Source organism: Schistocerca serialis, chromosome 10, assembly GCF_023864345.2.
Source record: "Schistocerca serialis cubense isolate TAMUIC-IGC-003099 chromosome 10, iqSchSeri2.2, whole genome shotgun sequence".
Taxonomy (NCBI): domain Eukaryota; kingdom Metazoa; phylum Arthropoda; class Insecta; order Orthoptera; family Acrididae; genus Schistocerca; species Schistocerca serialis.
This window is the reverse complement of record NC_064647.1, coordinates 72,831,295-72,858,472: the sequence shown is the minus strand read 5'-3', so window position 1 is coordinate 72,858,472 and position 27,178 is coordinate 72,831,295. Positions and strand designations below refer to the sequence as shown.

General features: G+C 50.4%; 32 non-coding genes across 32 annotated transcripts; all 32 read left to right on the top strand.

The window, feature by feature from the left end:
- Positions 1-457: 457 nt before the first annotated feature.
- Positions 458-530, top strand: Trnaa-ugc (transfer RNA alanine (anticodon UGC)). Its single transcript has one exon. It is a non-coding gene; the product is annotated as a tRNA-Ala (tRNA).
- Positions 531-946: 416 nt separating this feature from the next.
- On the top strand, positions 947-1,019 carry Trnaa-agc (transfer RNA alanine (anticodon AGC)). Its single transcript has one exon. It is a non-coding gene; the product is annotated as a tRNA-Ala (tRNA).
- A 1,013-nt stretch (positions 1,020-2,032) lies between these two features.
- Trnaa-ugc (transfer RNA alanine (anticodon UGC)) lies at positions 2,033-2,105 on the top strand. Its single transcript has one exon. It is a non-coding gene; the product is annotated as a tRNA-Ala (tRNA).
- A 416-nt stretch (positions 2,106-2,521) lies between these two features.
- Trnaa-agc (transfer RNA alanine (anticodon AGC)) lies at positions 2,522-2,594 on the top strand. The gene has a single exon. It is a non-coding gene; the product is annotated as a tRNA-Ala (tRNA).
- A 1,013-nt stretch (positions 2,595-3,607) lies between these two features.
- Positions 3,608-3,680, top strand: Trnaa-ugc (transfer RNA alanine (anticodon UGC)). The gene has a single exon. It is a non-coding gene; the product is annotated as a tRNA-Ala (tRNA).
- Positions 3,681-4,096: 416 nt separating this feature from the next.
- On the top strand, positions 4,097-4,169 carry Trnaa-agc (transfer RNA alanine (anticodon AGC)). Its single transcript has one exon. It is a non-coding gene; the product is annotated as a tRNA-Ala (tRNA).
- Positions 4,170-5,182: 1,013 nt separating this feature from the next.
- Positions 5,183-5,255, top strand: Trnaa-ugc (transfer RNA alanine (anticodon UGC)). The gene has a single exon. It is a non-coding gene; the product is annotated as a tRNA-Ala (tRNA).
- A 416-nt stretch (positions 5,256-5,671) lies between these two features.
- Trnaa-agc (transfer RNA alanine (anticodon AGC)) lies at positions 5,672-5,744 on the top strand. Its single transcript has one exon. It is a non-coding gene; the product is annotated as a tRNA-Ala (tRNA).
- Positions 5,745-6,757: 1,013 nt separating this feature from the next.
- Trnaa-ugc (transfer RNA alanine (anticodon UGC)) lies at positions 6,758-6,830 on the top strand. Its single transcript has one exon. It is a non-coding gene; the product is annotated as a tRNA-Ala (tRNA).
- A 416-nt stretch (positions 6,831-7,246) lies between these two features.
- Trnaa-agc (transfer RNA alanine (anticodon AGC)) lies at positions 7,247-7,319 on the top strand. The gene has a single exon. It is a non-coding gene; the product is annotated as a tRNA-Ala (tRNA).
- A 1,013-nt stretch (positions 7,320-8,332) lies between these two features.
- On the top strand, positions 8,333-8,405 carry Trnaa-ugc (transfer RNA alanine (anticodon UGC)). Its single transcript has one exon. It is a non-coding gene; the product is annotated as a tRNA-Ala (tRNA).
- A 416-nt stretch (positions 8,406-8,821) lies between these two features.
- On the top strand, positions 8,822-8,894 carry Trnaa-agc (transfer RNA alanine (anticodon AGC)). Its single transcript has one exon. It is a non-coding gene; the product is annotated as a tRNA-Ala (tRNA).
- A 1,013-nt stretch (positions 8,895-9,907) lies between these two features.
- Trnaa-ugc (transfer RNA alanine (anticodon UGC)) lies at positions 9,908-9,980 on the top strand. Its single transcript has one exon. It is a non-coding gene; the product is annotated as a tRNA-Ala (tRNA).
- Positions 9,981-10,396: 416 nt separating this feature from the next.
- On the top strand, positions 10,397-10,469 carry Trnaa-agc (transfer RNA alanine (anticodon AGC)). Its single transcript has one exon. It is a non-coding gene; the product is annotated as a tRNA-Ala (tRNA).
- Positions 10,470-11,482: 1,013 nt separating this feature from the next.
- On the top strand, positions 11,483-11,555 carry Trnaa-ugc (transfer RNA alanine (anticodon UGC)). Its single transcript has one exon. It is a non-coding gene; the product is annotated as a tRNA-Ala (tRNA).
- A 416-nt stretch (positions 11,556-11,971) lies between these two features.
- Trnaa-agc (transfer RNA alanine (anticodon AGC)) lies at positions 11,972-12,044 on the top strand. The gene has a single exon. It is a non-coding gene; the product is annotated as a tRNA-Ala (tRNA).
- Positions 12,045-13,057: 1,013 nt separating this feature from the next.
- Trnaa-ugc (transfer RNA alanine (anticodon UGC)) lies at positions 13,058-13,130 on the top strand. The gene has a single exon. It is a non-coding gene; the product is annotated as a tRNA-Ala (tRNA).
- A 416-nt stretch (positions 13,131-13,546) lies between these two features.
- Trnaa-agc (transfer RNA alanine (anticodon AGC)) lies at positions 13,547-13,619 on the top strand. The gene has a single exon. It is a non-coding gene; the product is annotated as a tRNA-Ala (tRNA).
- Positions 13,620-14,632: 1,013 nt separating this feature from the next.
- Positions 14,633-14,705, top strand: Trnaa-ugc (transfer RNA alanine (anticodon UGC)). The gene has a single exon. It is a non-coding gene; the product is annotated as a tRNA-Ala (tRNA).
- A 416-nt stretch (positions 14,706-15,121) lies between these two features.
- Trnaa-agc (transfer RNA alanine (anticodon AGC)) lies at positions 15,122-15,194 on the top strand. Its single transcript has one exon. It is a non-coding gene; the product is annotated as a tRNA-Ala (tRNA).
- A 1,013-nt stretch (positions 15,195-16,207) lies between these two features.
- Trnaa-ugc (transfer RNA alanine (anticodon UGC)) lies at positions 16,208-16,280 on the top strand. The gene has a single exon. It is a non-coding gene; the product is annotated as a tRNA-Ala (tRNA).
- A 416-nt stretch (positions 16,281-16,696) lies between these two features.
- On the top strand, positions 16,697-16,769 carry Trnaa-agc (transfer RNA alanine (anticodon AGC)). The gene has a single exon. It is a non-coding gene; the product is annotated as a tRNA-Ala (tRNA).
- A 1,013-nt stretch (positions 16,770-17,782) lies between these two features.
- Positions 17,783-17,855, top strand: Trnaa-ugc (transfer RNA alanine (anticodon UGC)). The gene has a single exon. It is a non-coding gene; the product is annotated as a tRNA-Ala (tRNA).
- Positions 17,856-18,271: 416 nt separating this feature from the next.
- On the top strand, positions 18,272-18,344 carry Trnaa-agc (transfer RNA alanine (anticodon AGC)). The gene has a single exon. It is a non-coding gene; the product is annotated as a tRNA-Ala (tRNA).
- Positions 18,345-19,357: 1,013 nt separating this feature from the next.
- Trnaa-ugc (transfer RNA alanine (anticodon UGC)) lies at positions 19,358-19,430 on the top strand. Its single transcript has one exon. It is a non-coding gene; the product is annotated as a tRNA-Ala (tRNA).
- A 416-nt stretch (positions 19,431-19,846) lies between these two features.
- Trnaa-agc (transfer RNA alanine (anticodon AGC)) lies at positions 19,847-19,919 on the top strand. The gene has a single exon. It is a non-coding gene; the product is annotated as a tRNA-Ala (tRNA).
- Positions 19,920-20,932: 1,013 nt separating this feature from the next.
- Trnaa-ugc (transfer RNA alanine (anticodon UGC)) lies at positions 20,933-21,005 on the top strand. Its single transcript has one exon. It is a non-coding gene; the product is annotated as a tRNA-Ala (tRNA).
- Positions 21,006-22,507: 1,502 nt separating this feature from the next.
- Positions 22,508-22,580, top strand: Trnaa-ugc (transfer RNA alanine (anticodon UGC)). The gene has a single exon. It is a non-coding gene; the product is annotated as a tRNA-Ala (tRNA).
- A 1,502-nt stretch (positions 22,581-24,082) lies between these two features.
- Positions 24,083-24,155, top strand: Trnaa-ugc (transfer RNA alanine (anticodon UGC)). Its single transcript has one exon. It is a non-coding gene; the product is annotated as a tRNA-Ala (tRNA).
- Positions 24,156-24,571: 416 nt separating this feature from the next.
- On the top strand, positions 24,572-24,644 carry Trnaa-agc (transfer RNA alanine (anticodon AGC)). The gene has a single exon. It is a non-coding gene; the product is annotated as a tRNA-Ala (tRNA).
- A 1,012-nt stretch (positions 24,645-25,656) lies between these two features.
- On the top strand, positions 25,657-25,729 carry Trnaa-ugc (transfer RNA alanine (anticodon UGC)). Its single transcript has one exon. It is a non-coding gene; the product is annotated as a tRNA-Ala (tRNA).
- A 415-nt stretch (positions 25,730-26,144) lies between these two features.
- Positions 26,145-26,217, top strand: Trnaa-agc (transfer RNA alanine (anticodon AGC)). The gene has a single exon. It is a non-coding gene; the product is annotated as a tRNA-Ala (tRNA).
- The last annotated feature ends 961 nt before the right edge of the window (positions 26,218-27,178 follow it).

The following is a 27,178-nucleotide window of genomic DNA, read 5'->3' as shown; positions in this document are numbered from 1 at the left end:
AGTCGGAAAAGTCGTCTGCATGGGAGAGTGCCATGTTTGGGGAGCGTTTCGTAGTTTGCGCAGTGCAATGGAGACGCGGAAACTTGTTGTGGCCCAGTCTTTTGCAGTTGGACGACAAGAGTGGTACACAGTAGTAAAGTGCGAGGCAGTGAGTTGGCATGAACAGTCGAGTGCACAATGGGGCTTCAGATGTGCTTGTTACCTCAGGTGCTGTGTGATTGTCGACATGGAGTGAAAACGGAGCAACTTGTGACTGCCCCTTCAATTTAAGACGTTAAAAACGGACCTAATTTGCAGTCGTAATACCAGAGCATCGAAACTACTTGGAACTCTTGTGTATATGAACGTGTCCGCGCCTTTGTACTCTGGTCCCTTCACCCCTGCAAACCAACCAACCATCGTGTCCGTGCACATAAGAGTAGTAAAGAATGGGGAACAGCGCAGCTTGGTTGTGCTTGGGGGCGTTTCTCAGTTGGTAGAGCGTTCGCTTTGCATGTGAAAGGTCCCGGGTTCAAGTCCCGGCGCCTCCATGTTTTGTGGTCAGTGCGTGGTAAGTGTTGGTCGCGGCGAGCCTAAGGGCACGCAAGATGTTGCAAAGCCAGCGTCACAGACTCGTATACTGACGTAAGGAGAGCAAGACGTAAATGTGAGGACCGGCTGTTGTCGAGGTGTCATCGAGTGCAAATCTGCCTTAGGTAAAACGGCCTAACCTCAATGAAGTCTAGAGAGTGAACAACACTTTCGTCTACCTCAGAGCGTTGGCCGAACGCTATTTTCGACGTCGTGCGTGCCACTTTGATTTTGGCCAACTACGATTCGAGACAGAATGCAGGAAACCTGAAAGACACCCTCACAGACACATTGAGAGTAGTGTTTGTCGGCGGAATAATTGGAGTGCAAAGGTCTGTGTCATTGATATGGCTGTATGTAGCGCAGTTCGTCAGCTGGGGGCGTAGCTCAGATGGTAGAGCGCTCGCTTAGCATGCGAGAGGTACTGGGATCGATACCCAGCGCCTCCAGAATTTTTAACACACCAACATGCGCACACTGCCATGCAAGTGGAATAATTCACAGTCAGAAAATGTGTCAAGGCAGATACGAGCAAACGATTAGCAGCCACAATTGGCAAGCGTGCTGTAATGCGCAGGAAGTACCCTCCTCCCACCACTACACTTAATTTAGAAACAGTACAAGTGTTCCCATAAGATTCTCAAACCTATGTCGGAAAGATCAGCCTTGCGCCGAATTCACAAAAATCCCACTGCACATTCCAATTATTTACATGCAGTCGGCTGCTACTGGTGTTGCTAGTTGTGACTGCTGATGACAGATGCCGTAGCAATCAATTCATGGAGTGAGTTGTACGTTTTGCGATACTCTGTCTCTGACAAGCAAGCAGAGGCGACATAGGCGCGAATACGGGAAGCTTGCAGCCCCTCGCTGCCTGCAGACACCGAGCAGCCACACTAGGTGGGCGGCCTAAGACGTAGGCGAAATGTGCTCACTCGCTTGGGCGCGACGTCAAGCTCTAAATAAGGGTGTCACTAGCGTGAGCGTTGCGTGTTCGTCGTGTAAAGTCGGAAAAGTCGTCTGCATGGGAGAGTGCCATGTTTGGGGAGCGTTTCGTAGTTTGCGCAGTGCAATGGAGACGCGGAAACTTGTTGTGGCCCAGTCTTTTGCAGTTGGACGACAAGAGTGGTACACAGTAGTAAAGTGCGAGGCAGTGAGTTGGCATGAACAGTCGAGTGCACAATGGGGCTTCAGATGTGCTTGTTACCTCAGGTGCTGTGTGATTGTCGACATGGAGTGAAAACGGAGCAACTTGTGACTGCCCCTTCAATTTAAGACGTTAAAAACGGACGGAATTTGCAGTCGTAATACCAGAGCATCGAAACTACTTGGAACTCTTGTGTATATGAACGTGTCCGCGCCTTTGTACTCTGGTCCCTTCACCCCTGCAAACCAACCAACCATCGTGTCCGTGCACATAAGAGTAGTAAAGAATGGGGAACAGCGCAGCTTGGTTGTGCTTGGGGGCGTTTCTCAGTTGGTAGAGCGTTCGCTTTGCATGTGAAAGGTCCCGGGTTCAAGTCCCGGCGCCTCCATGTTTTGTGGTCAGTGCGTGGTAAGTGTTGGTCGCGGCGAGCCTAAGGGCACGCAAGATGTTGCAAAGCCAGCGTCACAGACTCGTATACTGACGTAAGGAGAGCAAGACGTAAATGTGAGGACCGGCTGTTGTCGAGGTGTCATCGAGTGCAAATCTGCCTTAGGTAAAACGGCCTAACCTCAATGAAGTCTAGAGAGTGAACAACACTTTCGTCTACCTCAGAGCGTTGGCCGAACGCTATTTTCGACGTCGTGCGTGCCACTTTGATTTTGGCCAACTACGATTCGAGACAGAATGCAGGAAACCTGAAAGACACCCTCACAGACACATTGAGAGTAGTGTTTGTCGGCGGAATAATTGGAGTGCAAAGGTCTGTGTCATTGATATGGCTGTATGTAGCGCAGTTCGTCAGCTGGGGGCGTAGCTCAGATGGTAGAGCGCTCGCTTAGCATGCGAGAGGTACTGGGATCGATACCCAGCGCCTCCAGAATTTTTAACACACCAACATGCGCACACTGCCATGCAAGTGGAATAATTCACAGTCAGAAAATGTGTCAAGGCAGATACGAGCAAACGATTAGCAGCCACAATTGGCAAGCGTGCTGTAATGCGCAGGAAGTACCCTCCTCCCACCACTACACTTAATTTAGAAACAGTACAAGTGTTCCCATAAGATTCTCAAACCTATGTCGGAAAGATCAGCCTTGCGCCGAATTCACAAAAATCCCACTGCACATTCCAATTATTTACATGCAGTCGGCTGCTACTGGTGTTGCTAGTTGTGACTGCTGATGACAGATGCCGTAGCAATCAATTCATGGAGTGAGTTGTACGTTTTGCGATACTCTGTCTCTGACAAGCAAGCAGAGGCGACATAGGCGCGAATACGGGAAGCTTGCAGCCCCTCGCTGCCTGCAGACACCGAGCAGCCACACTAGGTGGGCGGCCTAAGACGTAGGCGAAATGTGCTCACTCGCTTGGGCGCGACGTCAAGCTCTAAATAAGGGTGTCACTAGCGTGAGCGTTGCGTGTTCGTCGTGTAAAGTCGGAAAAGTCGTCTGCATGGGAGAGTGCCATGTTTGGGGAGCGTTTCGTAGTTTGCGCAGTGCAATGGAGACGCGGAAACTTGTTGTGGCCCAGTCTTTTGCAGTTGGACGACAAGAGTGGTACACAGTAGTAAAGTGCGAGGCAGTGAGTTGGCATGAACAGTCGAGTGCACAATGGGGCTTCAGATGTGCTTGTTACCTCAGGTGCTGTGTGATTGTCGACATGGAGTGAAAACGGAGCAACTTGTGACTGCCCCTTCAATTTAAGACGTTAAAAACGGACGGAATTTGCAGTCGTAATACCAGAGCATCGAAACTACTTGGAACTCTTGTGTATATGAACGTGTCCGCGCCTTTGTACTCTGGTCCCTTCACCCCTGCAAACCAACCAACCATCGTGTCCGTGCACATAAGAGTAGTAAAGAATGGGGAACAGCGCAGCTTGGTTGTGCTTGGGGGCGTTGCTCAGTTGGTAGAGCGTTCGCTTTGCATGTGAAAGGTCCCGGGTTCAAGTCCCGGCGCCTCCATGTTTTGTGGTCAGTGCGTGGTAAGTGTTGGTCGCGGCGAGCCTAAGGGCACGCAAGATGTTGCAAAGCCAGCGTCACAGACTCGTATACTGACGTAAGGAGAGCAAGACGTAAATGTGAGGACCGGCTGTTGTCGAGGTGTCATCGAGTGCAAATCTGCCTTAGGTAAAACGGCCTAACCTCAATGAAGTCTAGAGAGTGAACAACACTTTCGTCTACCTCAGAGCGTTGGCCGAACGCTATTTTCGACGTCGTGCGTGCCACTTTGATTTTGGCCAACTACGATTCGAGACAGAATGCAGGAAACCTGAAAGACACCCTCACAGACACATTGAGAGTAGTGTTTGTCGGCGGAATAATTGGAGTGCAAAGGTCTGTGTCATTGATATGGCTGTATGTAGCGCAGTTCGTCAGCTGTGGGCGTAGCTCAGATGGTAGAGCGCTCGCTTAGCATGCGAGAGGTACTGGGATCGATACCCAGCGCCTCCAGAATTTTTAACACACCAACATGCGCACACTGCCATGCAAGTGGAATAATTCACAGTCAGAAAATGTGTCAAGGCAGATACGAGCAAACGATTAGCAGCCACAATTGGCAAGCGTGCTGTAATGCGCAGGAAGTACCCTCCTCCCACCACTACACTTAATTTAGAAACAGTACAAGTGTTCCCATAAGATTCTCAAACCTATGTCGGAAAGATCAGCCTTGCGCCGAATTCACAAAAATCCCACTGCACATTCCAATTATTTACATGCAGTCGGCTGCTACTGGTGTTGCTAGTTGTGACTGCTGATGACAGATGCCGTAGCAATCAATTCATGGAGTGAGTTGTACGTTTTGCGATACTCTGTCTCTGACAAGCAAGCAGAGGCGACATAGGCGCGAATACGGGAAGCTTGCAGCCCCTCGCTGCCTGCAGACACCGAGCAGCCACACTAGGTGGGCGGCCTAAGACGTAGGCGAAATGTGCTCACTCGCTTGGGCGCGACGTCAAGCTCTAAATAAGGGTGTCACTAGCGTGAGCGTTGCGTGTTCGTCGTGTAAAGTCGGAAAAGTCGTCTGCATGGGAGAGTGCCATGTTTGGGGAGCGTTTCGTAGTTTGCGCAGTGCAATGGAGACGCGGAAACTTGTTGTGGCCCAGTCTTTTGCAGTTGGACGACAAGAGTGGTACACAGTAGTAAAGTGCGAGGCAGTGAGTTGGCATGAACAGTCGAGTGCACAATGGGGCTTCAGATGTGCTTGTTACCTCAGGTGCTGTGTGATTGTCGACATGGAGTGAAAACGGAGCAACTTGTGACTGCCCCTTCAATTTAAGACGTTAAAAACGGACGGAATTTGCAGTCGTAATACCAGAGCATCGAAACTACTTGGAACTCTTGTGTATATGAACGTGTCCGCGCCTTTGTACTCTGGTCCCTTCACCCCTGCAAACCAACCAACCATCGTGTCCGTGCACATAAGAGTAGTAAAGAATGGGGAACAGCGCAGCTTGGTTGTGCTTGGGGGCGTTGCTCAGTTGGTAGAGCGTTCGCTTTGCATGTGAAAGGTCCCGGGTTCAAGTCCCGGCGCCTCCATGTTTTGTGGTCAGTGCGTGGTAAGTGTTGGTCGCGGCGAGCCTAAGGGCACGCAAGATGTTGCAAAGCCAGCGTCACAGACTCGTATACTGACGTAAGGAGAGCAAGACGTAAATGTGAGGACCGGCTGTTGTCGAGGTGTCATCGAGTGCAAATCTGCCTTAGGTAAAACGGCCTAACCTCAATGAAGTCTAGAGAGTGAACAACACTTTCGTCTACCTCAGAGCGTTGGCCGAACGCTATTTTCGACGTCGTGCGTGCCACTTTGATTTTGGCCAACTACGATTCGAGACAGAATGCAGGAAACCTGAAAGACACCCTCACAGACACATTGAGAGTAGTGTTTGTCGGCGGAATAATTGGAGTGCAAAGGTCTGTGTCATTGATATGGCTGTATGTAGCGCAGTTCGTCAGCTGGGGGCGTAGCTCAGATGGTAGAGCGCTCGCTTAGCATGCGAGAGGTACTGGGATCGATACCCAGCGCCTCCAGAATTTTTAACACACCAACATGCGCACACTGCCATGCAAGTGGAATAATTCACAGTCAGAAAATGTGTCAAGGCAGATACGAGCAAACGATTAGCAGCCACAATTGGCAAGCGTGCTGTAATGCGCAGGAAGTACCCTCCTCCCACCACTACACTTAATTTAGAAACAGTACAAGTGTTCCCATAAGATTCTCAAACCTATGTCGGTATGATCAGCCTTGCGCCGAATTCACAAAAATCCCACTGCACATTCCAATTATTTACATGCAGTCGGCTGCTACTGGTGTTGCTAGTTGTGACTGCTGATGACAGATGCCGTAGCAATCAATTCATGGAGTGAGTTGTACGTTTTGCGATACTCTGTCTCTGACAAGCAAGCAGAGGCGACATAGGCGCGAATACGGGAAGCTTGCAGCCCCTCGCTGCCTGCAGACACCGAGCAGCCACACTAGGTGGGCGGCCTAAGACGTAGGCGAAATGTGCTCACTCGCTTGGGCGCGACGTCAAGCTCTAAATAAGGGTGTCACTAGCGTGAGCGTTGCGTGTTCGTCGTGTAAAGTCGGAAAAGTCGTCTGCATGGGAGAGTGCCATGTTTGGGGAGCGTTTCGTAGTTTGCGCAGTGCAATGGAGACGCGGAAACTTGTTGTGGCCCAGTCTTTTGCAGTTGGACGACAAGAGTGGTACACAGTAGTAAAGTGCGAGGCAGTGAGTTGGCATGAACAGTCGAGTGCACAATGGGGCTTCAGATGTGCTTGTTAACTCAGGTGCTGTGTGATTGTCGACATGGAGTGAAAACGGAGCAACTTGTGACTGCCCCTTCAATTTAAGACGTTAAAAACGGACGGAATTTGCAGTCGTAATACCAGAGCATCGAAACTACTTGGAACTCTTGTGTATATGAACGTGTCCGCGCCTTTGTACTCTGGTCCCTTCACCCCTGCAAACCAACCAACCATCGTGTCCGTGCACATAAGAGTAGTAAAGAATGGGGAACAGCGCAGCTTGGTTGTGCTTGGGGGCGTTTCTCAGTTGGTAGAGCGTTCGCTTTGCATGTGAAAGGTCCCGGGTTCAAGTCCCGGCGCCTCCATGTTTTGTGGTCAGTGCGTGGTAAGTGTTGGTCGCGGCGAGCCTAAGGGCACGCAAGATGTTGCAAAGCCAGCGTCACAGACTCGTATACTGACGTAAGGAGAGCAAGACGTAAATGTGAGGACCGGCTGTTGTCGAGGTGTCATCGAGTGCAAATCTGCCTTAGGTAAAACGGCCTAACCTCAATGAAGTCTAGAGAGTGAACAACACTTTCGTCTACCTCAGAGCGTTGGCCGAACGCTATTTTCGACGTCGTGCGTGCCACTTTGATTTTGGCCAACTACGATTCGAGACAGAATGCAGGAAACCTGAAAGACACCCTCACAGACACATTGAGAGTAGTGTTTGTCGGCGGAATAATTGGAGTGCAAAGGTCTGTGTCATTGATATGGCTGTATGTAGCGCAGTTCGTCAGCTGGGGGCGTAGCTCAGATGGTAGAGCGCTCGCTTAGCATGCGAGAGGTACTGGGATCGATACCCAGCGCCTCCAGAATTTTTAACACACCAACATGCGCACACTGCCATGCAAGTGGAATAATTCACAGTCAGAAAATGTGTCAAGGCAGATACGAGCAAACGATTAGCAGCCACAATTGGCAAGCGTGCTGTAATGCGCAGGAAGTACCCTCCTCCCACCACTACACTTAATTTAGAAACAGTACAAGTGTTCCCATAAGATTCTCAAACCTATGTCGGAAAGATCAGCCTTGCGCCGAATTCACAAAAATCCCACTGCACATTCCAATTATTTACATGCAGTCGGCTGCTACTGGTGTTGCTAGTTGTGACTGCTGATGACAGATGCCGTAGCAATCAATTCATGGAGTGAGTTGTACGTTTTGCGATACTCTGTCTCTGACAAGCAAGCAGAGGCGACATAGGCGCGAATACGGGAAGCTTGCAGCCCCTCGCTGCCTGCAGACACCGAGCAGCCACACTAGGTGGGCGGCCTAAGACGTAGGCGAAATGTGCTCACTCGCTTGGGCGCGACGTCAAGCTCTAAATAAGGGTGTCACTAGCGTGAGCGTTGCGTGTTCGTCGTGTAAAGTCGGAAAAGTCGTCTGCATGGGAGAGTGCCATGTTTGGGGAGCGTTTCGTAGTTTGCGCAGTGCAATGGAGACGCGGAAACTTGTTGTGGCCCAGTCTTTTGCAGTTGGACGACAAGAGTGGTACACAGTAGTAAAGTGCGAGGCAGTGAGTTGGCATGAACAGTCGAGTGCACAATGGGGCTTCAGATGTGCTTGTTACCTCAGGTGCTGTGTGATTGTCGACATGGAGTGAAAACGGAGCAACTTGTGACTGCCCCTTCAATTTAAGACGTTAAAAACGGACGGAATTTGCAGTCGTAATACCAGAGCATCGAAACTACTTGGAACTCTTGTGTATATGAACGTGTCCGCGCCTTTGTACTCTGGTCCCTTCACCCCTGCAAACCAACCAACCATCGTGTCCGTGCACATAAGAGTAGTAAAGAATGGGGAACAGCGCAGCTTGGTTGTGCTTGGGGGCGTTGCTCAGTTGGTAGAGCGTTCGCTTTGCATGTGAAAGGTCCCGGGTTCAAGTCCCGGCGCCTCCATGTTTTGTGGTCAGTGCGTGGTAAGTGTTGGTCGCGGCGAGCCTAAGGGCACGCAAGATGTTGCAAAGCCAGCGTCACAGACTCGTATACTGACGTAAGGAGAGCAAGACGTAAATGTGAGGACCGGCTGTTGTCGAGGTGTCATCGAGTGCAAATCTGCCTTAGGTAAAACGGCCTAACCTCAATGAAGTCTAGAGAGTGAACAACACTTTCGTCTACCTCAGAGCGTTGGCCGAACGCTATTTTCGACGTCGTGCGTGCCACTTTGATTTTGGCCAACTACGATTCGAGACAGAATGCAGGAAACCTGAAAGACACCCTCACAGACACATTGAGAGTAGTGTTTGTCGGCGGAATAATTGGAGTGCAAAGGTCTGTGTCATTGATATGGCTGTATGTAGCGCAGTTCGTCAGCTGGGGGCGTAGCTCAGATGGTAGAGCGCTCGCTTAGCATGCGAGAGGTACTGGGATCGATACCCAGCGCCTCCAGAATTTTTAACACACCAACATGCGCACACTGCCATGCAAGTGGAATAATTCACAGTCAGAAAATGTGTCAAGGCAGATACGAGCAAACGATTAGCAGCCACAATTGGCAAGCGTGCTGTAATGCGCAGGAAGTACCCTCCTCCCACCACTACACTTAATTTAGAAACAGTACAAGTGTTCCCATAAGATTCTCAAACCTATGTCGGAAAGATCAGCCTTGCGCCGAATTCACAAAAATCCCACTGCACATTCCAATTATTTACATGCAGTCGGCTGCTACTGGTGTTGCTAGTTGTGACTGCTGATGACAGATGCCGTAGCAATCAATTCATGGAGTGAGTTGTACGTTTTGCGATACTCTGTCTCTGACAAGCAAGCAGAGGCGACATAGGCGCGAATACGGGAAGCTTGCAGCCCCTCGCTGCCTGCAGACACCGAGCAGCCACACTAGGTGGGCGGCCTAAGACGTAGGCGAAATGTGCTCACTCGCTTGGGCGCGACGTCAAGCTCTAAATAAGGGTGTCACTAGCGTGAGCGTTGCGTGTTCGTCGTGTAAAGTCGGAAAAGTCGTCTGCATGGGAGAGTGCCATGTTTGGGGAGCGTTTCGTAGTTTGCGCAGTGCAATGGAGACGCGGAAACTTGTTGTGGCCCAGTCTTTTGCAGTTGGACGACAAGAGTGGTACACAGTAGTAAAGTGCGAGGCAGTGAGTTGGCATGAACAGTCGAGTGCACAATGGGGCTTCAGATGTGCTTGTTACCTCAGGTGCTGTGTGATTGTCGACATGGAGTGAAAACGGAGCAACTTGTGACTGCCCCTTCAATTTAAGACGTTAAAAACGGACGGAATTTGCAGTCGTAATACCAGAGCATCGAAACTACTTGGAACTCTTGTGTATATGAACGTGTCCGCGCCTTTGTACTCTGGTCCCTTCACCCCTGCAAACCAACCAACCATCGTGTCCGTGCACATAAGAGTAGTAAAGAATGGGGAACAGCGCAGCTTGGTTGTGCTTGGGGGCGTTGCTCAGTTGGTAGAGCGTTCGCTTTGCATGTGAAAGGTCCCGGGTTCAAGTCCCGGCGCCTCCATGTTTTGTGGTCAGTGCGTGGTAAGTGTTGGTCGCGGCGAGCCTAAGGGCACGCAAGATGTTGCAAAGCCAGCGTCACAGACTCGTATACTGACGTAAGGAGAGCAAGACGTAAATGTGAGGACCGGCTGTTGTCGAGGTGTCATCGAGTGCAAATCTGCCTTAGGTAAAACGGCCTAACCTCAATGAAGTCTAGAGAGTGAACAACACTTTCGTCTACCTCAGAGCGTTGGCCGAACGCTATTTTCGACGTCGTGCGTGCCACTTTGATTTTGGCCAACTACGATTCGAGACAGAATGCAGGAAACCTGAAAGACACCCTCACAGACACATTGAGAGTAGTGTTTGTCGGCGGAATAATTGGAGTGCAAAGGTCTGTGTCATTGATATGGCTGTATGTAGCGCAGTTCGTCAGCTGGGGGCGTAGCTCAGATGGTAGAGCGCTCGCTTAGCATGCGAGAGGTACTGGGATCGATACCCAGCGCCTCCAGAATTTTTAACACACCAACATGCGCACACTGCCATGCAAGTGGAATAATTCACAGTCAGAAAATGTGTCAAGGCAGATACGAGCAAACGATTAGCAGCCACAATTGGCAAGCGTGCTGTAATGCGCAGGAAGTACCCTCCTCCCACCACTACACTTAATTTAGAAACAGTACAAGTGTTCCCATAAGATTCTCAAACCTATGTCGGAAAGATCAGCCTTGCGCCGAATTCACAAAAATCCCACTGCACATTCCAATTATTTACATGCAGTCGGCTGCTACTGGTGTTGCTAGTTGTGACTGCTGATGACAGATGCCGTAGCAATCAATTCATGGAGTGAGTTGTACGTTTTGCGATACTCTGTCTCTGACAAGCAAGCAGAGGCGACATAGGCGCGAATACGGGAAGCTTGCAGCCCCTCGCTGCCTGCAGACACCGAGCAGCCACACTAGGTGGGCGGCCTAAGACGTAGGCGAAATGTGCTCACTCGCTTGGGCGCGACGTCAAGCTCTAAATAAGGGTGTCACTAGCGTGAGCGTTGCGTGTTCGTCGTGTAAAGTCGGAAAAGTCGTCTGCATGGGAGAGTGCCATGTTTGGGGAGCGTTTCGTAGTTTGCGCAGTGCAATGGAGACGCGGAAACTTGTTGTGGCCCAGTCTTTTGCAGTTGGACGACAAGAGTGGTACACAGTAGTAAAGTGCGAGGCAGTGAGTTGGCATGAACAGTCGAGTGCACAATGGGGCTTCAGATGTGCTTGTTACCTCAGGTGCTGTGTGATTGTCGACATGGAGTGAAAACGGAGCAACTTGTGACTGCCCCTTCAATTTAAGACGTTAAAAACGGACGGAATTTGCAGTCGTAATACCAGAGCATCGAAACTACTTGGAACTCTTGTGTATATGAACGTGTCCGCGCCTTTGTACTCTGGTCCCTTCACCCCTGCAAACCAACCAACCATCGTGTCCGTGCACATAAGAGTAGTAAAGAATGGGGAACAGCGCAGCTTGGTTGTGCTTGGGGGCGTTGCTCAGTTGGTAGAGCGTTCGCTTTGCATGTGAAAGGTCCCGGGTTCAAGTCCCGGCGCCTCCATGTTTTGTGGTCAGTGCGTGGTAAGTGTTGGTCGCGGCGAGCCTAAGGGCACGCAAGATGTTGCAAAGCCAGCGTCACAGACTCGTATACTGACGTAAGGAGAGCAAGACGTAAATGTGAGGACCGGCTGTTGTCGAGGTGTCATCGAGTGCAAATCTGCCTTAGGTAAAACGGCCTAACCTCAATGAAGTCTAGAGAGTGAACAACACTTTCGTCTACCTCAGAGCGTTGGCCGAACGCTATTTTCGACGTCGTGCGTGCCACTTTGATTTTGGCCAACTACGATTCGAGACAGAATGCAGGAAACCTGAAAGACACCCTCACAGACACATTGAGAGTAGTGTTTGTCGGCGGAATAATTGGAGTGCAAAGGTCTGTGTCATTGATATGGCTGTATGTAGCGCAGTTCGTCAGCTGGGGGCGTAGCTCAGATGGTAGAGCGCTCGCTTAGCATGCGAGAGGTACTGGGATCGATACCCAGCGCCTCCAGAATTTTTAACACACCAACATGCGCACACTGCCATGCAAGTGGAATAATTCACAGTCAGAAAATGTGTCAAGGCAGATACGAGCAAACGATTAGCAGCCACAATTGGCAAGCGTGCTGTAATGCGCAGGAAGTACCCTCCTCCCACCACTACACTTAATTTAGAAACAGTACAAGTGTTCCCATAAGATTCTCAAACCTATGTCGGAAAGATCAGCCTTGCGCCGAATTCACAAAAATCCCACTGCACATTCCAATTATTTACATGCAGTCGGCTGCTACTGGTGTTGCTAGTTGTGACTGCTGATGACAGATGCCGTAGCAATCAATTCATGGAGTGAGTTGTACGTTTTGCGATACTCTGTCTCTGACAAGCAAGCAGAGGCGACATAGGCGCGAATACGGGAAGCTTGCAGCCCCTCGCTGCCTGCAGACACCGAGCAGCCACACTAGGTGGGCGGCCTAAGACGTAGGCGAAATGTGCTCACTCGCTTGGGCGCGACGTCAAGCTCTAAATAAGGGTGTCACTAGCGTGAGCGTTGCGTGTTCGTCGTGTAAAGTCGGAAAAGTCGTCTGCATGGGAGAGTGCCATGTTTGGGGAGCGTTTCGTAGTTTGCGCAGTGCAATGGAGACGCGGAAACTTGTTGTGGCCCAGTCTTTTGCAGTTGGACGACAAGAGTGGTACACAGTAGTAAAGTGCGAGGCAGTGAGTTGGCATGAACAGTCGAGTGCACAATGGGGCTTCAGATGTGCTTGTTACCTCAGGTGCTGTGTGATTGTCGACATGGAGTGAAAACGGAGCAACTTGTGACTGCCCCTTCAATTTAAGACGTTAAAAACGGACGGAATTTGCAGTCGTAATACCAGAGCATCGAAACTACTTGGAACTCTTGTGTATATGAACGTGTCCGCGCCTTTGTACTCTGGTCCCTTCACCCCTGCAAACCAACCAACCATCGTGTCCGTGCACATAAGAGTAGTAAAGAATGGGGAACAGCGCAGCTTGGTTGTGCTTGGGGGCGTTGCTCAGTTGGTAGAGCGTTCGCTTTGCATGTGAAAGGTCCCGGGTTCAAGTCCCGGCGCCTCCATGTTTTGTGGTCAGTGCGTGGTAAGTGTTGGTCGCGGCGAGCCTAAGGGCACGCAAGATGTTGCAAAGCCAGCGTCACAGACTCGTATACTGACGTAAGGAGAGCAAGACGTAAATGTGAGGACCGGCTGTTGTCGAGGTGTCATCGAGTGCAAATCTGCCTTAGGTAAAACGGCCTAACCTCAATGAAGTCTAGAGAGTGAACAACACTTTCGTCTACCTCAGAGCGTTGGCCGAACGCTATTTTCGACGTCGTGCGTGCCACTTTGATTTTGGCCAACTACGATTCGAGACAGAATGCAGGAAACCTGAAAGACACCCTCACAGACACATTGAGAGTAGTGTTTGTCGGCGGAATAATTGGAGTGCAAAGGTCTGTGTCATTGATATGGCTGTATGTAGCGCAGTTCGTCAGCTGGGGGCGTAGCTCAGATGGTAGAGCGCTCGCTTAGCATGCGAGAGGTACTGGGATCGATACCCAGCGCCTCCAGAATTTTTAACACACCAACATGCGCACACTGCCATGCAAGTGGAATAATTCACAGTCAGAAAATGTGTCAAGGCAGATACGAGCAAACGATTAGCAGCCACAATTGGCAAGCGTGCTGTAATGCGCAGGAAGTACCCTCCTCCCACCACTACACTTAATTTAGAAACAGTACAAGTGTTCCCATAAGATTCTCAAACCTATGTCGGAAAGATCAGCCTTGCGCCGAATTCACAAAAATCCCACTGCACATTCCAATTATTTACATGCAGTCGGCTGCTACTGGTGTTGCTAGTTGTGACTGCTGATGACAGATGCCGTAGCAATCAATTCATGGAGTGAGTTGTACGTTTTGCGATACTCTGTCTCTGACAAGCAAGCAGAGGCGACATAGGCGCGAATACGGGAAGCTTGCAGCCCCTCGCTGCCTGCAGACACCGAGCAGCCACACTAGGTGGGCGGCCTAAGACGTAGGCGAAATGTGCTCACTCGCTTGGGCGCGACGTCAAGCTCTAAATAAGGGTGTCACTAGCGTGAGCGTTGCGTGTTCGTCGTGTAAAGTCGGAAAAGTCGTCTGCATGGGAGAGTGCCATGTTTGGGGAGCGTTTCGTAGTTTGCGCAGTGCAATGGAGACGCGGAAACTTGTTGTGGCCCAGTCTTTTGCAGTTGGACGACAAGAGTGGTACACAGTAGTAAAGTGCGAGGCAGTGAGTTGGCATGAACAGTCGAGTGCACAATGGGGCTTCAGATGTGCTTGTTACCTCAGGTGCTGTGTGATTGTCGACATGGAGTGAAAACGGAGCAACTTGTGACTGCCCCTTCAATTTAAGACGTTAAAAACGGACGGAATTTGCAGTCGTAATACCAGAGCATCGAAACTACTTGGAACTCTTGTGTATATGAACGTGTCCGCGCCTTTGTACTCTGGTCCCTTCACCCCTGCAAACCAACCAACCATCGTGTCCGTGCACATGAGAGTAGTAAAGAATGGGGAACAGCGCAGCTTGTTTGTGCTTGGGGGCGTAGCTCAGTTGGTAGAGCGTTCGCTTTGCATGTGAAAGGTCCCGGGTTCAAGCCCCGGCGCCTCCATGTTTTGTGGTCAGTGCGTGGTAAGTGTTGGTCGCGGCGAGCCTAAGGGCACGCAAGATGTTGCAAAGCCAGCGTCACAGACTCGTATACTGACGTAAGGAGAGCAAGACGTAAATGTGAGGACCGGCTGTTGTCGAGGTGTCATCGAGTGCAAATCTGCCTTAGGTAAAACGGCCTAACCTCAATGAAGTCTAGAGAGTGAACAACACTTTCGTCTACCTCAGAGCGTTGGCCGAACGCTATTTTCGACGTCGTGCGTGCCACTTTGATTTTGGCCAACTACGATTCGAGACAGAATGCAGGAAACCTGAAAGACACCCTCACAGACACATTGAGAGTAGTGTTTGTCGGCGGAATAATTGGAGTGCAAAGGTCTGTGTCATTGATATGGCTGTATGTAGCGCAGTTCGTCAGCTGGGGGCGTAGCTCAGATGGTAGAGCGCTCGCTTAGCATGCGAGAGGTACTGGGATCGATACCCAGCGCCTCCAGAATTTTTAACACACCAACATGCGCACACTGCCATACAAGTGGAATAATTCACAGTCAGAAAATGTGTCAGGGCAGATACGAGCAAACGATTAGCAGCCACAATTGGCAAGCGTGCTGTAATGCGCAGGAAGTACCCTCCTCCCACCACTACACTTAATTTAGAAACAGTACAAGTGTTCCCATGAGATTCTCAAACCTATGTCGGAAAGATCAGCCTTGCGCCGAATTCACAAAAATCCCACTGCACATTCCAATTATTTACATGCAGTCGGCTGCTACTGGTGTTGCTAGTTGTGACTGCTGATGACAGATGCCGTAGCAATCAATTCATGGAGTGAGTTGTACGTTTTGCGATACTCTGTCTCTGACAAGCAAGCAGAGGCGACATAGGCGCGAATACGGGAAGCTTGCAGCCCCTCGCTGCCTGCAGACACCGAGCAGCCACACTAGGTGGGCGGCCTAAGACGTAGGCGAAATGTGCTCACTCGCTTGGGCGCGACGTCAAGCTCTAAATAAGGGTGTCACTAGCGTGAGCGTTGCGTGTTCGTCGTGTAAAGTCGGAAAAGTCGTCTGCATGGGAGAGTGCCATGTTTGGGGAGCGTTTCGTAGTTTGCGCAGTGCAATGGAGACGCGGAAACTTGTTGTGGCCCAGTCTTTTGCAGTTGGACGACAAGAGTGGTACACAGTAGTAAAGTGCGAGGCAGTGAGTTGGCATGAACAGTCGAGTGCACAATGGGGCTTCAGATGTGCTTGTTACCTCAGGTGCTGTGTGATTGTCGACATGGAGTGAAAACGGAGCAACTTGTGACTGCCCCTTCAATTTAAGACGTTAAAAACGGACGGAATTTGCAGTCGTAATACCAGAGCATCGAAACTACTTGGAACTCTTGTGTATATGAACGTGTCCGCGCCTTTGTACTCTGGTCCCTTCACCCCTGCAAACCAACCAACCATCGTGTCCGTGCACATAAGAGTAGTAAAGAATGGGGAACAGCGCAGCTTGGTTGTGCTTGGGGGCGTAGCTCAGTTGGTAGAGCGTTCGCTTTGCATGTGAAAGGTCCCGGGTTCAAGCCCCGGCGCCTCCATGTTTTGTGGTCAGTGCGTGGTAAGTGTTGGTCGCGGCGAGCCTAAGGGCACGCAAGATGTTGCAAAGCCAGCGTCACAGACTCGTATACTGACGTAAGGAGAGCAAGACGTAAATGTGAGGACCGGCTGTTGTCGAGGTGTCATCGAGTGCAAATCTGCCTTAGGTAAAACGGCCTAACCTCAATGAAGTCTAGAGAGTGAACAACACTTTCGTCTACCTCAGAGCGTTGGCCGAACGCTATTTTCGACGTCGTGCGTGCCACTTTGATTTTGGCCAACTACGATTCGAGACAGAATGCAGGAAACCTGAAAGACACCCTCACAGACACATTGAGAGTAGTGTTTGTCGGCGGAATAATTGGAGTGCAAAGGTCTGTGTCCTTGATATGGCTGTATGTAGCGCAGTTCGTCAGCTGGGGGCGTAGCTCAGATGGTAGAGCGCTCGCTTAGCATGCGAGAGGTACTGTGATCGATACCCAGCGCCTCCAGAATTTTTAACACACCAACATGCGCACACTGCCATGCAAGTGGAATAATTCACAGTCAGAAAATGTGTCAAGGCAGATACGAGCAAACGATTAGCAGCCACAATTGGCAAGCGTGCTGTAATGCGCAGGAAGTACCCTCCTCCCACCACTACACTTAATTTAGAAACAGTACAAGTGTTCCCATAAGATTCTCAAACCTATGTCGGAAAGATCAGCCTTGCGCCGAATTCACAAAAATCCCACTGCACATTCCAATTATTTACATGCAGTCGGCTGCTACTGGTGTTGCTAGTTGTGACTGCTGATGACAGATGCCGTAGCAATCAATTCATGGAGTGAGTTGTACGTTTTGCGATACTCTGTCTCTGACAAGCAAGCAGAGGCGACATAGGCGCGAATACGGGAAGCTTGCAGCCCCTCGCTGCCTGCAGACACCGAGCAGCCACACTAGGTGGGCGGCCTAAGACGTAGGCGAAATGTGCTCACTCGCTTGGGCGAGACGTCAAGCTATAAATAAGGGTGTCACTAGCGTGAGCGTTGCGTGTTCGTCGTGTAAAGTCGGAAAAGTCGTCTGCATGGGAGAGTGCCATGTTTGGGGAGCGTTTCGTAGTTTGCGCAGTGCAATGGAGACGCGGAAACTTGTTGTGGCCCAGTCTTTTGCAGTTGGACGACAAGAGTGGTACACAGTAGTAAAGTGCGAGGCAGTGAGTTGGCATGAACAGTCGAGTGCACAATGGGGCTTCAGATGTGCTTGTTACCTCAGGTGCTGTGTGATTGTCGACATGGAGTGAAAACGGAGCAACTTGTGACTGCCCCTTCAATTTAAGACGTTAAAAACGGATGGAATTTGCAGTCGTAATACCAGAGCATCGAAACTACTTGGAACTCTTGTGTATATGAACGTGTCCGCGCCTTTATACTCTGGTCCCTTCACCCCTGCAAACCAACCAACCATCGTGTCCGTGCACATAAGAGTAGTAAAGAATGGGGAACAGCGCAGCTTGGTTGTGCTTGGGGGCGTAGCTCAGTTGGTAGAGCGTTCGCTTTGCATGTGAAAGGTCCCGGGTTCAAGCCCCAGCGCCTCCATGTTTTGTGGTCAGTGCGTGGTAAGTGTTGGTCGCGGCGAGCCTAAGGGCACGCAAGATGTTGCAAAGCCAGCGTCACAGACTCGTATACTGACGTAAGGAGAGCAAGACGTAAATGTGAGGACCGGCTGTTGTCGAGGTGTCATCGAGTGCAAATCTGCCTTAGGTAAAACGGCCTAACCTCAATGAAGTCTAGAGAGTGAACAACACTTTCGTCTACCTCAGAGCGTTGGCCGAACGCTATTTTCGACGTCGTGCGTGCCACTTTGATTTTGGCCAACTACGATTCGAGACAGAATGCAGGAAACCTGAAAGACACCCTCACAGACACATTGAGAGTAGTGTTTGTCGGCGGAATAATTGGAGTGCAAAGGTCTGTGTCCTTGATATGGCTGTATGTAGCGCAGTTCGTCAGCTGGAGGCGTAGCTCAGATGGTAGAGCGCTCGCTTAGCATGCGAGAGGTACTGTGATCGATACCCAGCGCCTCCAGAATTTTTAACACACCAACATGCGCACACTGCCATGCAAGTGGAATAATTCACAGTCAGAAAATGTGTCAAGGCAGATACGAGCAAACGATTAGCAGCCACAATTGGCAAGCGTGCTGTAATGCGCAGGAAGTACCCTCCTCCCACCACTACACTTAATTTAGAAACAGTACAAGTGTTCCCATAAGATTCTCAAACCTATGTCGGAAAGATCAGCCTTGCGCCGAATTCACAAAAATCCCACTGCACATTCCAATTATTTACATGCAGTCGGCTGCTACTGGTGTTGCTAGTTGTGACTGCTGATGACAGATGCCGTAGCAATCAATTCATGGAGTGAGTTGTACGTTTTGCGATACTCTGTCTCTGACAAGCAAGCAGAGGCGACATAGGCGCGAATACGGGAAGCTTGCAGCCCCTCGCTGCCTGCAGACACCGAGCAGCCACACTAGGTGGGCGGCCTAAGACGTAGGCGAAATGTGCTCACTCGCTTGGGCGAGACGTCAAGCTATAAATAAGGGTGTCACTAGCGTGAGCGTTGCGTGTTCGTCGTGTAAAGTCGGAAAAGTCGTCTGCATGGGAGAGTGCCATGTTTGGGGAGCGTTTCGTAGTTTGCGCAGTGCAATGGAGACGCGGAAACTTGTTGTGGCCCAGTCTTTTGCAGTTGGACGACAAGAGTGGTACACAGTAGTAAAGTGCGAGGCAGTGAGTTGGCATGAACAGTCGAGTGCACAATGGGGCTTCAGATGTGCTTGTTACCTCAGGTGCTGTGTGATTGTCGACATGGAGTGAAAACGGAGCAACTTGTGACTGCCCCTTCAATTTAAGACGTTAAAAACGGATGGAATTTGCAGTCGTAATACCAGAGCATCGAAACTACTTGGAACTCTTGTGTATATGAACGTGTCCGCGCCTTTATACTCTGGTCCCTTCACCCCTGCAAACCAACCAACCATCGTGTCCGTGCACATAAGAGTAGTAAAGAATGGGGAACAGCGCAGCTTGGTTGTGCTTGGGGGCGTAGCTCAGTTGGTAGAGCGTTCGCTTTGCATGTGAAAGGTCCCGGGTTCAAGCCCCGGCGCCTCCATGTTTTGTGGTCAGTGCGTGGTAAGTGTTGGTCGCGGCGAGCCTAAGGGCACGCAAGATGTTGCAAAGCCAGCGTCACAGACTCGTATACTGACGTAAGGAGAGCAAGACGTAAATGTGAGGACCGGCTGTTGTCGAGGTGTCATCGAGTGCAAATCTGCCTTAAGTAAAACGGCCTAACCTCAATGAAGTCTAGAGAGTGAACAACACTTTCGTCTACCTCAGAGCGTTGGCCGAACGCTATTTTCGACGTCGTGCGTGCCACTTTGATTTTGGCCAACTACGATTCGAGACAGAATGCAGGAAACCTGAAAGACACCCTCACAGACACATTGAGAGTAGTGTTTGTCGGCGGAATAATTGGAGTGCAAAGGTCTGTGTCATTGATATGGCTGTATGTAGCGCAGTTCGTCAGCTGGGGGCGTAGCTCAGATGGTAGAGCGCTCGCTTAGCATGCGAGAGGTACTGGGATCGATACCCAGCGCCTCCAGAATTTTTAACACACCAACATGCGCACACTGCCATGCAAGTGGAATAATTCACAGTCAGAAAATGTGTCAAGGCAGATACGAGCAAACGATTAGCAGCCACAATTGGCAAGCGTGCTGTAATGCGCAGGAAGTACCCTCCTCCCACCACTACACTTAATTTAGAAACAGTACAAGTGTTCCCATAAGATTCTCAAACCTATGTCGGAAAGATCAGCCTTGCGCCGAATTCACAAAAATCCCACTGCACATTCCAATTATTTACATGCAGTCGGCTGCTACTGGTGTTGCTAGTTGTGACTGCTGATGACAGATGCCGTAGCAATCAAGAAATGGAGTGAGTTGTACGTTTTGCGATACTCTGTCTCTGACAAGCAAGCAGAGGCGACATAGGCGCGAATACGGGAAGCTTGCAGCCCCTCGCTGCCTGCAGACACCGAGCAGCCACACTAGGTGGGCGGCCTAAGACGTAGGCGAAATGTGCTCACTCGCTTGGGCGCGACGTCAAGCTCTAAATAAGGGTGTCACTAGCGTGAGCGTTGCGTGTTCGTCGTGTAAAGTCGGAAAAGTCGTCTGCATGGGAGAGTGCCATGTTTGGGGAGCGTTTCGTAGTTTGCGCAGTGCAATGGAGACGCGGAAACTTGTTGTGGCCCAGTCTTTTGCAGTTGGACGACAAGAGTGGTACACAGTAGTAAAGTGCGAGGCAGTGAGTTGGCATGAACAGTCGAGTGCACAATGGGGCTTCAGATGTGCTTGTTACCTCAGGTGCTGTGTGATTGTCGACATGGAGTGAAAACGGAGCAACTTGTGACTGCCCCTTCAATTTAAGACGTTAAAAACGGACGGAATTTGCAGTCGTAATACCAGAGCATCGAAACTACTTGGAACTCTTGTGTATATGAACGTGTCCGCGCCTTTGTACTCTGGTCCCTTCACCCCTGCAAACCAACCAACCATCGTGTCCGTGCACATAAGAGTAGTAAAGAATGGGGAACAGCGCAGCTTGGTTGTGCTTGGGGGCGTAGCTCAGTTGGTAGAGCGTTCGCTTTGCATGTGAAAGGTCCCGGGTTCAAGCCCCGGCGCCTCCATGTTTTGTGGTCAGTGCGTGGTAAGTGTTGGTCGCGGCGAGCCTAAGGGCACGCAAGATGTTGCAAAGCCAGCGTCACAGACTCGTATACTGACGTAAGGAGAGCAAGACGTAAATGTGAGGACCGGCTGTTGTCGAGGTGTCATCGAGTGCAAATCTGCCTTAGGTAAAACGGCCTAACCTCAATGAAGTCTAGAGAGTGAACAACACTTTCGTCTACCTCAGAGCGTTGGCCGAACGCTATTTTCGACGTCGTGCGTGCCACTTTGATTTTGGCCAACTACGATTCGAGACAGAATGCAGGAAACCTGAAAGACACCCTCACAGACACATTGAGAGTAGTGTTTGTCGGCGGAATAATTGGAGTGCAAAGGTCTGTGTCCTTGATATGGCTGTATGTAGCGCAGTTCGTCAGCTGGGGACGTAGCTCAGATGGTAGAGCGCTCGCTTAGCATGCGAGAGGTACTGTGATCGATACCCAGCGCCTCCAGAATTTTTAACACACCAACATGCGCACACTGCCATGCAAGTGGAATAATTCACAGTCAGAAAATGTGTCAAGGCAGATACGAGCAAACGATTAGCAGCCACAATTGGCAAGCGTGCTGTAATGCGCAGGAAGTACCCTCCTCCCACCACTACACTTAATTTAGAAACAGTACAAGTGTTCCCATAAGATTCTCAAACCTATGTCGGAAAGATCAGCCTTGCGCCGAATTCACAAAAATCCCACTGCACATTCCAATTATTTACATGCAGTCGGCTGCTACTGGTGTTGCTAGTTGTGACTGCTGATGACAGATGCCGTAGCAATCAATTCATGGAGTGAGTTGTACGTTTTGCGATACTCTGTCTCTGACAAGCAAGCAGAGGCGACATAGGCGCGAATACGGGAAGCTTGCAGCCCCTCGCTGCCTGCAGACACCGAGCAGCCACACTAGGTGGGCGGCCTAAGACGTAGGCGAAATGTGCTCACTCGCTTGGGCGAGACGTCAAGCTATAAATAAGGGTGTCACTAGCGTGAGCGTTGCGTGTTCGTCGTGTAAAGTCGGAAAAGTCGTCTGCATGGGAGAGTGCCATGTTTGGGGAGCGTTTCGTAGTTTGCGCAGTGCAATGGAGACGCGGAAACTTGTTGTGGCCCAGTCTTTTGCAGTTGGACGACAAGAGTGGTACACAGTAGTAAAGTGCGAGGCAGTGAGTTGGCATGAACAGTCGAGTGCACAATGGGGCTTCAGATGTGCTTGTTACCTCAGGTGCTGTGTGATTGTCGACATGGAGTGAAAACGGAGCAACTTGTGACTGCCCCTTCAATTTAAGACGTTAAAAACGGATGGAATTTGCAGTCGTAATACCAGAGCATCGAAACTACTTGGAACTCTTGTGTATATGAACGTGTCCGCGCCTTTATACTCTGGTCCCTTCACCCCTGCAAACCAACCAACCATCGTGTCCGTGCACATAAGAGTAGTAAAGAATGGGGAACAGCGCAGCTTGGTTGTGCTTGGGGGCGTAGCTCAGTTGGTAGAGCGTTCGCTTTGCATGTGAAAGGTCCCGGGTTCAAGCCCCGGCGCCTCCATGTTTTGTGGTCAGTGCGTGGTAAGTGTTGGTCGCGGCGAGCCTAAGGGCACGCAAGATGTTGCAAAGCCAGCGTCACAGACTCGTATACTGACGTAAGGAGAGCAAGACGTAAATGTGAGGACCGGCTGTTGTCGAGGTGTCATCGAGTGCAAATCTGCCTTAGGTAAAACGGCCTAACCTCAATGAAGTCTAGAGAGTGAACAACACTTTCGTCTACCTCAGAGCGTTGGCCGAACGCTATTTTCGACGTCGTGCGTGCCACTTTGATTTTGGCCAACTACGATTCGAGACAGAATGCAGGAAACCTGAAAGACACCCTCACAGACACATTGAGAGTAGTGTTTGTCGGCGGAATAATTGGAGTGCAAAGGTCTGTGTCCTTGATATGGCTGTATGTAGCGCAGTTCGTCAGCTGGGGACGTAGCTCAGATGGTAGAGCGCTCGCTTAGCATGCGAGAGGTACTGTGATCGATACCCAGCGCCTCCAGAATTTTTAACACACCAACATGCGCACACTGCCATGCAAGTGGAATAATTCACAGTCAGAAAATGTGTCAAGGCAGATACGAGCAAACGATTAGCAGCCACAATTGGCAAGCGTGCTGTAATGCGCAGGAAGTACCCTCCTCCCACCACTACACTTAATTTAGAAACAGTACAAGTGTTCCCATAAGATTCTCAAACCTATGTCGGAAAGATCAGCCTTGCGCCGAATTCACAAAAATCCCACTGCACATTCCAATTATTTACATGCAGTCGGCTGCTACTGGTGTTGCTAGTTGTGACTGCTGATGACAGATGCCGTAGCAATCAATTCATGGAGTGAGTTGTACGTTTTGCGATACTCTGTCTCTGACAAGCAAGCAGAGGCGACATAGGCGCGAATACGGGAAGCTTGCAGCCCCTCGCTGCCTGCAGACACCGAGCAGCCACACTAGGTGGGCGGCCTAAGACGTAGGCGAAATGTGCTCACTCGCTTGGGCGAGACGTCAAGCTATAAATAAGGGTGTCACTAGCGTGAGCGTTGCGTGTTCGTCGTGTAAAGTCGGAAAAGTCGTCTGCATGGGAGAGTGCCATGTTTGGGGAGCGTTTCGTAGTTTGCGCAGTGCAATGGAGACGCGGAAACTTGTTGTGGCCCAGTCTTTTGCAGTTGGACGACAAGAGTGGTACACAGTAGTAAAGTGCGAGGCAGTGAGTTGGCATGAACAGTCGAGTGCACAATGGGGCTTCAGATGTGCTTGTTACCTCAGGTGCTGTGTGATTGTCGACATGGAGTGAAAACGGAGCAACTTGTGACTGCCCCTTCAATTTAAGACGTTAAAAACGGATGGAATTTGCAGTCGTAATACCAGAGCATCGAAACTACTTGGAACTCTTGTGTATATGAACGTGTCCGCGCCTTTATACTCTGGTCCCTTCACCCCTGCAAACCAACCAACCATCGTGTCCGTGCACATAAGAGTAGTAAAGAATGGGGAACAGCGCAGCTTGGTTGTGCTTGGGGGCGTAGCTCAGTTGGTAGAGCGTTCGCTTTGCATGTGAAAGGTCCCGGGTTCAAGCCCCGGCGCCTCCATGTTTTGTGGTCAGTGCGTGGTAAGTGTTGGTCGCGGCGAGCCTAAGGGCACGCAAGATGTTGCAAAGCCAGCGTCACAGACTCGTATACTGACGTAAGGAGAACAAGACGTAAATGTGAGGACCGGCTGTTGTCGAGGTGTCATCGAGTGCAAATCTGCCTTAAGTAAAACGGCCTAACCTCAATGAAGTCTAGAGAGTGAACAACACTTTCGTCTACCTCAGAGCGTTGGCCGAACGCTATTTTCGACGTCGTGCGTGCCACTTTGATTTTGGCCAACTACGATTCGAGACAGAATGCAGGAAACCTGAAAGACACCCTCACAGACACATTGAGAGTAGTGTTTGTCGGCGGAATAATTGGAGTGCAAAGGTCTGTGTCATTGATATGGCTGTATGTAGCGCAGTTCGTCAGCTGGGGGCGTAGCTCAGATGGTAGAGCGCTCGCTTAGCATGCGAGAGGTACTGTGATCGATACCCAGCGCCTCCAGAATTTTTAACACACCAACATGCGCACACTGCCATGCAAGTGGAATAATTCACAGTCAGAAAATGTGTCAAGGCAGATACGAGCAAACGATTAGCAGCCACAATTGGCAAGCGTGCTGTAATGCGCAGGAAGTACCCTCCTCCCACCACTACACTTAATTTAGAAACAGTACAAGTGTTCCCATAAGATTCTCAAACCTATGTCGGAAAGATCAGCCTTGCGCCGAATTCACAAAAATCCCACTGCACATTCCAATTATTTACATGCAGTCGGCTGCTACTGGTGTTGCTAGTTGTGACTGCTGATGACAGATGCCGTAGCAATCAAGAAATGGAGTGAGTTGTACGTTTTGCGATACTCTGTCTCTGACAAGCAAGCAGAGGCGACATAGGCGCGAATACGGGAAGCTTGCAGCCCCTCGCTGCCTGCAGACACCGAGCAGCCACACTAGGTGGGCGGCCTAAGACGTAGGCGAAATGTGCTCACTCGCTTGGGCGCGACGTCAAGCTCTAAATAAGGGTGTCACTAGCGTGAGCGTTGCGTGTTCGTCGTGTAAAGTCGGAAAAGTCGTCTGCATGGGAGAGTGCCATGTTTGGGGAGCGTTTCGTAGTTTGCGCAGTGCAATGGAGACGCGGAAACTTGTTGTGGCCCAGTCTTTTGCAGTTGGACGACAAGAGTGGTACACAGTAGTAAAGTGCGAGGCAGTGAGTTGGCATGAACAGTCGAGTGCACAATGGGGCTTCAGATGTGCTTGTTACCTCAGGTGCTGTGTGATTGTCGACATGGAGTGAAAACGGAGCAACTTGTGACTGCCCCTTCAATTATGACGTTAAAAACGGACGGAATTTGCAGTCGTAATACCAGAGCATCGAAACTACTTGGAACTCTTGTGTATATGAACGTGTCCGCGCCTTTGTACTCTGGTCCCTTCACCCCTGCAAACCAACCAACCATCGTGTCCGTGCACATAAGAGTAGTAAAGAATGGGGAACAGCGCAGCTTGGTTGTGCTTGGGGGCGTAGCTAAGTTGGTAGAGCGTTCGCTTTGCATGTGAAAGGTCCCGGGTTCAAGTCCCGGCGCTTCCATGTTTTGTGGTCAGTGCGTGGTAAGTGTTGGTCGCGGCGAGCCTAAGGGCACGCAAGATGTTGCAAAGCCAGCGTCACAGACTCGTATACTGACGTAAGGAGAGCAAGACGTAAATGTGAGGACCGGCTGTTGTCGAGGTGTCATCGAGTGCAAATCTGCCTTAGGTAAAACGGCCTAACCTCAATGAAGTCTAGAGAGTGAACAACACTTTCGTCTACCTCAGAGCGTTGGCCGAACGCTATTTTCGACGTCGTGCGTGCCACTTTGATTTTGGCCAACTACGATTCGAGACAGAATGCAGGAAACCTGAAAGACACCCTCACAGACACATTGAGAGTAGTGTTTGTCGGCGGAATAATTGGAGTGCAAAGGTCTTGTCTATGATATGGCTGTATGTAGCGCAGTTCGTCAGCTGGGGGCGTAGCTCAGATGGTAGAGCGCTCGCTTAGCATGCGAGAGGTACTGGGATCGATACCCAGCGCCTCCAGAATTTTTAACACACCAACATGCCCACACTGCCATGCAAGTGGAATAATTCACAGTCAGAAAATGTGTCAAGGCAGATACGAGCAAACGATTAGCAGCCACAATTGGCAAGCGTGCTGTAATGCGCAGGAAGTACCCTCCTCCCACCACTACACTTAATTTAGAAACAGTACAAGTGTTCCCCTATGTCGGAAAGATCAGCCTTGCGCCGAATTCACAAAAATCCCACTGCTCATTCCAATTATTTACATGCAGTCGGCTGCTACTGGTGTTGCTAGTTGTGACTGCTGATGACAGATGCCGTAGCAATCAAGAAATGGAGTGAGTTGTACGTTTTGCGATACTCTGTCTCTGACAAGCAAGCAGAGGCGACATAGGCGCGAATACGGGAAGCTTGCAGCCCCTCGCTGCCTGCAGACACCGAGCAGCCACACTAGGTGGGCGGCCTAAGACGTAGGCGAAATGTGCTCACTCGCTTGGGCGCGACGTCAAGCTCTAAATAAGGGTGTCACTAGCGTGAGCGTTGCGTGTTCGTCGTGTAAAGTCGGAAAAGCCGTCTGCATGGCAGAGTGCCATGTTTGGGGAGCGTTTCGTAGTTTGCGCAGTGCAATGGAGACGCGGAAACTTGTTGGGCCCAGTCTTTTGCAGTTGGACGACAAGAGTGGTACACAGTAGTAAAGTGCGAGGCAGTGAGTTGGCATGAACAGTCGAGTGCACAATGGGGCTTCAGATGTGCTTGTTACCTCAGGTGCTGTGTGATTGTCGACATGGAGTGAAAACGGAGCAACTTGTGACTGCCCCTTCAATTTAAGACGTTAAAAACGGACGGAATTTGCAGTCGTAATACCAGAGCATCGAAACTACTTGGAACTCTTGTGTATATGAACGTGTCCGCGCCTTTATACTCTGGTCCCTTCACCCCTGCAAACCAACCAACCATCGTGTCCGTGCACATAAGAGTA